Raw genomic sequence first — 7913 nt, forward strand, 5'->3', positions numbered from 1 at the left:
GGGCTGGAGCCATGCCCTTGAGCCCCACAACTGTGAGCTAAATAAACCTCATTTCTTGATGAAGTGCCTAACACCACAAGTCCCATTATAGTTATGAAAAATGGACTACACACCTTGTCATTTTATACCAGGTTCCTGCTGTGAATTCCCTTGATGGGAACCAAGAAAGAAATACAATATTTGTCTCCTTGGCTCTCATGCAGTTAAATTCACAAATGACACTTGCCCAAGGAGTGTCCAAGGATCACTGTCATCCCTGATGGAGAAAAGAATGAGGCCTTTCACCATAAAGGGCCCACTTAGGTGAGGCCCTTACTCCAGCCTAAGCCCCACACCCTAGGCAGACTCCAGGCTCAGGCTGTGTCTGTGTCCAGCAAGTCCCTCAGCTTCTCCAGGACAGGTCCAGTCTCTGCACCACATTGGGGTCCTGGAGATGCCCGAGGGCTCAGTGGTTCACCAGCACCAAGAGGATTCAGAAAGCTCCCTTGGCCAAGTTGTCCTCACAGCTGTGGTGCACTACAGTAAAAGGACACAGCGTAAAGTCGGCAGAGCAGAGGTGAACAGGTGTATGCTCCCAGAGTTCCATGCTAATGGGATCTCGTGGGCACAATTAATTCACCCAGAAAAACTAAGTACCAACCAAAGAAGCTCACCCATGCTTTCGTGCCAAGGGTGCTGATTGAGGTTGGTCACGCGGTCATGTAGCATGTACATGACCTCAGCTACTCACACCACCACAGAGCAAAGCAGGTATTCCCCATAAATCATATTGTTATAGTAAACTACAATCAAACTAGACCCATGTGGCCCAAGGCCTTGGGAATATAAATAAGATAAAAACATTCCCAGGGGGCAAGATTCCAACCAGTGTCAGCAAATACTCCAGGGCCAGTCCTGACGCAGGTCTCCCATGGGAATGTGTGGGTTTGGGCAGCCCAGGTCTATTGAGTGAAGCCTTCTTACAATTTCCACTTCCCTTCCACAGTCAAGAGAGAATTCAAGGGCTTTCAAACTATTGTGACTGCATTCTGCTGCAAGAAATTGATTTTACATAGCAACTCAGTAAACAAACAACCTGCACATAAGTAACAGACACGATTCCAAAGTGCAATCACTCATTCTGCTAGCGACTCTCCATGGGGCACTGTTTTTATTGCATTTTATTTTTGTAAGCTGATCGTGACCCACTAAATTAATTTCATGACCTTCTATCATGTCACAGCCCACATTATGAAAAAAACAAATGCACAAGAGAGCTGATACATTTAAAGTGCTAAGGAGCTCAAAGCCATTATTTTAAGAAAGGGCAGCTGCATTGGTAACTATGTTGAACCTGGGATCATCCATCACGACAGCTGTATATTTAACAAATGGCACCAGGAAGAGAGGAGGATCTTGTTGAGCCACATGAGCGTGGCCGGCAATGGTCCAACTTCAGGCAAAGGCAACCATCTCTCCATCTCCCTCCAAATTCTTCCTCTGGGTGCTCCCTCTGACCTTCTGGCTACCCTCTCATTCCTTCTCCTCTCGTGAGTCCAACATACCCACTCCCTCTTCTAGCCTTCTCCCTCAAGACAGTGGCTCCAATGCTACATTAATTCCTATTCTGATCCCTTCTCAGATGGAAACCACAAAGGAGGAAAATAATCAGACAACACACTGAGCACAAAGTGTTCATTCCCAATAAGTCAGTAGTTACTGCACCCCATATTAAGGTTTAAGGAAGGAGTTCTAGAAGTCAAAAGCTTAACACCCTCTTCTTTCTCAGAACATCACGATTTCTGGAAACCAGCAAGAGATGGTATGCTCAAGATCCCTCAAGTTCCACCATGTGGCTTAATCTATGAAGAACACTTGCTGGGTTATATGACCCTGCAGGGCTTCAGTGCATGCCACAGAAATAAGAGTTTTAAAACTCAGTCCAGGGTATCTTACAAAGACTTTGGTGCCTGGAAAGGAGAGCAAGAGGGTTAAGATGGCGGCATGAAGAAGATCCTGCATTCATGGGGAGAGAAGCCCATCTCCAATAATGACAGTGCAATTACTTAAGTAAGAGTCAGCCCTGTGACCCCCCAAATGAGCATTACATGGTGAAATCATAACACATTCAAGTTCAAACCGATTTCATAGACCATCTGAGTCAGAGAGACCATGAATGACTGGAATCTGTGCTGGGAGTCAGACGTCCGGTTCACTGTTCTCCACCTTTCAAAGTCATTCTTGAAATAGAAGCCACTTTACTAAACCTAAAGAGCTTCGTTTTCCTATGTCTGAAAAGAAGTGTTCCAAGAGCACTGGCATGAAAGAAAAAATGAAATTGATCCTCTAATAAATCTGTTATGTCTGCAACAAGCCCAGTCTTTAAGTACACATGGCAATTTATTCAATTACCATCAATCTTCCTGCAGCATGATTTGTGGGTGACAAGAAAAATAATACACATAAAAGTGGTTTTGATGCTTATGATGCTCACATATAAAGATATCTACTCACCAGACTCTTTGAATCACACTGCTAACAACAGATGCTATTTGTGGATTGATAGCTGGACTATTTGCCAGGGCTAGTCTTTTAGTTCAAGTGATAAATACCATATTTGCTCCCATAATTCCATCTCACCCACACTTTTTTAAAGGAGATATTTTACAGGCGAGAGGGAAAACATGCCGCTGGAAGCAGAGCTCTCTCTCATGGCAGATGGCATGAAATAAGTACCAGGAAGTTCCCCAAATGGTAAGAACACTGAAGGCCACAGGGGAGCATTGAAAAGTGGTGATCACCCTAAAACAATCCAGGAAGGTGTTTTGATAGTGCTCCTTTCTAATTACTGCCTCGACAGATAAACCTTCTGTAATTATTTTCTCCATTTTGGAGTAAGTTTAAAAATACATAAAATATTTGGGGGGAGCTTAGGCCTTTGTAATACTACAATCTACTATTTAAAAATATGAAGGTAACATTTCAAAGGTACCAGTGCCATTAAAATTAACTACAAAACTCTGTAAGCTTTTGGAATGTGCATTACTATTTGGGTAACACAGCTCTGTGTGAGCGTGTGTGTGGGTGCACATGTGCAGAAACACCTCTAGCACACTCCTGTGTCACGCCACACACTAGCCAAGGCCAGAATCGGAGCCACCAATCCTTGTGAATGCTGGGTACAGTGCAGGCGACCCCGAGGCTGAGCCGGAACTGGGCCTCCTCCCAGGCAGGACGTGGACAGGCCACACTGCATTCTGCACTCAGTGACCATTCATGCACTGGTGAGCATTAAGCAAAGCACAGAGGTCAGTAGAGCATGGAGCCAGAGGTGATCCCATCTTGTGATGAGGACGAGTGGATTGGGACTTGAGCTTTAGGAGGCTCCTCCCTGGGAGAGTAGGGGAAATGGTCCTGACTGACTCTTGGGCTAGAAGCTGAGAAGGAAAAGCTGTCCATGCCACCATCCACACGAAGACAAGGCGGCAGGAGGGCTCTCTCTGCCCCGGGAAGCATGGTGGAGATAAGCTGCAGCCTCTGGCTCGTCCTGGTGGGAGGGAAGTCCAGAATGCTCACAGAGACTCCTCGACTCTTAGGAGAGGGAGGCTGCTCTGGCCGCCTCTGCAGGCCAGCTCCTTTCTTCTCCGGCCTCCTTCCCATCATATTCAATGAGACACCGACTCGTGCTGAGTCTGACGGTTTGATCCAGCTTCTTCCTAACATTATGCTCCACGTGCATACACAAGACAACACACACACAAAGCACGGGACAGTGTACGGGACTTGCCTTAGAACATGAGAAGGAAGGGTTCGTGGCAGGAAGTGGGATATGTTTCTTTTAAGTGATACAAATCTTCCCTTCTAGCCATGGCTCAAATCTGCCCTGGTCTGCACTTTCTCGTGGTGCTCACGCCTCCCCAGTTCTCTAGCCTCTCCCCTCTCCTCTCTCTGCTTACTCTCTGGCCTGCCCTCCCAAATGCAAACATCCCCCTCCCCACAAATAACGTTTTATTACTTGGGTTCTCAGCATCTCGCTTTTCATATTCAAGCAACTTTCAAAATCATTTTTCTCGGCTGGGGATGTGGCTCAAGCGGTAGCGCGCTCGCCTGGCATGCGTGAGGCCCAGGTTCGATCCTCAGCACCACATACAGACAAAGATGTTGTGTCTGCTGAAAACTAAAAAATAAATATTAAAATTTTCTCTCTCTTTAAAAAAAAAGATTTAGTTCAAAATCATTTTTCTCAAGAAAGAGGATTCTCCCCAAATTCTCAAGAAAAGGAGAATTCCTTTTGGTGGCAACTGACATAAATTATTTTTTTTTGTTTTTCATATCAAAAAATCTAAGTGGATTTAAGCATCATCCTGGAGCTTCCTGCTCTGTCTTGTCCCCCTCCACAGCTGTATGTAGAGTTCATTCTGGATTTATTGAAGAAATATATGAAGAAACTCCAGTGGCTCTAGGATTTCTCCCATTGAGTGGTGGAATTCAACCCGCTCCCCTTACACCTGAGCTCACCTTAGTGACTGTGATGGTTAGTTTTGTGTGTGCACCTGACTGGGCCACAGGACACCCAGAGAGCTGGTAAAACAACCTTCCTAGTTTGTGTCTGTGAGGAGTTTCTGAAAGACCATCATTGATTGTCAGGCTACGTAAAGGAGACCCACGCGCTCAAAGTGGGTGGCCACCATGGAGTCCTCAGTGAACGGAACAGAGAGGCTTAGGGTCCGTGGCCTGGTGCAGCAGAGGAGTCAGGGGCCGAATGTCCAACCCTTCATATATGAACATGCCAAGCTGAATCACTTCTACTGAAAAACAAGCAGGCTGATGGAGCCAGGTCACCTCCAGCCTCTTTCCACACACTGGAAGGAAGGGAGCTTCAGCCCTGCAGGGTATCGTGAGCCGCTGGCCCACAGGGACAAGCATGGCCAGCCCTGGTTTGGGACACAGGGCTTTTCCTATCTCAACTTTTCTCCATCTTTATGTGAAGAAGGGTGCAGGGTGGAGAGATCTGGAAGTACCTGCTTCTTCTCAGTGACCTGAAGGTACTTCTGCTCAACAGCAGGGCACACAGACCTCTCCTGGGGGCACTGCACAGCCCCAGGGTCAGGGGAGCATGCCCTCCTGTGGGGGCAGCTCTGCAGCAGCCCAGCACTCAGGAATGTGCTCCTGAGCCCTAGAGTTTTCCATCCTGTGGGGATGAGTGGTGACTGAGCGGGAGGTAACCCTGGGAATCCTACTTATGGCTGAATGAATGCTCCACTTGGATCTTAGGCCCATCTCCTGGAGGAGAAAATGGCAACCGCCCATCAACCTCAGAGCCATGGGGCCAGGCATGTGGGCAATCGAGTTCCAGCAGCTGAGTGCTGAGCCCTTCCCCTGTGTGATGAGAGGCTGAGGGGGTCAGCATACCTGGTGGTAGGGAGGGTCATCCTCTGACGGATCTGTTGGCTCCATGAGACTCCTGTCTCCTCGGTTGGTGGAGCGGTGCTATTCCCTGACAGACGTCTCTCCTCCTCTGTGCCTGGCTCCTTCCACATGCACCAGCTGCTTCTGGATGGACATAAGCTGCTGGGTGGAGGGGCTGGGGGCTCTGTCACTCTGCAGACCCCACCGTCAGGGCAGGGTCATGTCTGCCTTTGGGTCACTGTGATCCTGTCTGTTTTCCCAGCTCCATCTTTGCCTCCTCTGTGTGCACCCCCATCTCGGAGCCTTCTCTTTCACCTCCTGCCACTCCTCTCCGTGGACTCCTCTGTCCCAACACACACCTCCGTCTGTGCCTGGCTCTTGCCCAATGCACTCTGTGGCTGACCGCTGATCCGTTGGTGGCTGGAACCATCTCCACAGTGAGAATTTGAGCTCATTGAGGCCAGAGACTATTTAAAGTCTCTTGCGATGTTCAAAGGCTCCACCACACTGGAGAGACGTCAGCATTAAAAGAACACCGGCTGAAATGCCTAAAACACAAAATGAATGGCCTGGAACTGAAGGCCACATGGAAGAAAAGGCTCTGGATCGAACCGGAGAACCTGGCCCCAACTCTGACTACCCAAGACTCCAGGCCAATCCTTCAATGTTTTCCAAACTACCTGCAAAATGGGAGGTTTAAACCTTGCCATAGTAATGACTCTGGTCACCCGCTAGCTGCCCCGGTTACTTACTCTCTCTTCTGTCCACCTCCCTCCTTTACCTCATCCCTTTCCCCCAACTCCATCCATACCACAGTCAGCCCTGCAAGTTCTGCACACTAAGATCTCTATGGAGTAGCTCCACCACATTCGATTTGAAGAAAAAATTAAAAAGTATGTACACAGAATTCAGAATGTACACAGACCAAACCAAAGAACAAACCCTTCACCTAGGACATCTTAGAGAGTAGAGCTGGTACGTGTGTGTGTGTGTGTGTGTGTGTGTGTGCGCGCGCGCGTCTGTGTGTAAAATGTCATGATGTCCAGTTTGAAATCTAGGATGTCTGGTCAGCTATACACCCAGGGTGTGGCCAGCAAGATGGACTAAGATAGACATTTGTGCTCTTGTTGGTGTGAGATTCCACATGGTCACCCAGACTCCACAACCAAAGCAGTTCCTACAGACAGCAAAGAGAACAAAGGCTTCAAGGACCCATATATGAGCTCCCACAAAAGACTTTATGTGACCTGTGAGAGACTGAATTTAAAGAGTATCATCTATTATTATTATTGGCCACGGTTGTTCTATAAAGGTTTTATGGAGGGGGAGAGCAGGAGTGTAGAAGAACTCATTTTGTGTCATTATTTGGAAGCGATTACTAAATCAATAACGCCACCATCCTCAGAATTTGGAGAGAGCCCCATTACAGAAGTATTTCCTCTGCTACGATTCTTTAATGACTGTGTTCACTGAGAGGAAGTCTGAAAGACAAGGCGACTGCTTTATATGTGCTCCTTGCCTTGCACTAAAACCTCCCCGGAGACAGAATGATCAGCTATTGAAGCCGGTTACGCATGTGCACCGACTCCTGAGCCTGGTGCTGAAAATTAAGTACCAAAAGAAAGAAGGAGAATGTTGGAGCCAGGGGGATTTTTGAACGAGGAGCACCTGGCTTTGCACAGCATATTTGTTTTCCTCTTAGAAACAGTATTCACAAGGTAGAATTTTGAAACCGATAACAAACTGTTAATAAGATCTGTGTTGGGAATGGCTGGGCTTCAGGTACAGAGAAGAGAGCATTAGGCTTGCTGGAAAATGGTGACTGTCACTTTGCTTTGCAGATTACTCATATTCATGGATGCACCACAGACAGTACACATGGCAAAGCTGCGCATTATTCATCTGGGCACAGAGTCTTCTAAAACTGTTCTCTCTATTTATTGTATTTGTTTTGTGTTTTTCCATATTCCCCCTTCAAATTTTCTTTAAGGGCTCTCCTTGAAGCTTTGGGGACGAGGGGGAAAGTGAAATTTGAAAAGCTGTGTTGTGGGGTAAAAATGCCATTATGGACCCTTTTTATCCCAAAAGGATTCCTCTTAATTAAGAACAAACAGGCTCAGGAGGAGTTCTGGCTCTCTTCTAAGGGAGAAGAGAGGTTTTGAGAAGCTGCTGGAATTCACAGTCTGCTCATGCAAATGTGCTCCCAGCCCTGCTTTTAATGAGTTTAAGTCCACCTTGATTTCCTCTGAGTACAAAGAGCAACAAATGCTTCTTTTAATATCTCAGTCACCCTGCGCCCTCAGCATGGGAACCGCTGGGAAGGTTCTCCTGCGTAATGTCATGGCAACCATCTCCTAGAAAGCCAGACGAGCTGGGCTGTGAGCTCAGAAAGCTGTGTCCCAGCATAGGGACAGCTGCCTGTTCTAGACTCCTTGAGGAGTTGGCTTCCTCATTCAAGAGAAAAATAAAGCTGTGACTGTGAAACCAGTTGCAGAGTGCAGAGTGCAGAGAGCAAAAAATGGGTG

The sequence above is a fragment of the Callospermophilus lateralis genome, chromosome 1 (genome assembly GCF_048772815.1).
Source record: "Callospermophilus lateralis isolate mCalLat2 chromosome 1, mCalLat2.hap1, whole genome shotgun sequence".
Taxonomy (NCBI): Eukaryota; Metazoa; Chordata; class Mammalia; order Rodentia; family Sciuridae; genus Callospermophilus; species Callospermophilus lateralis.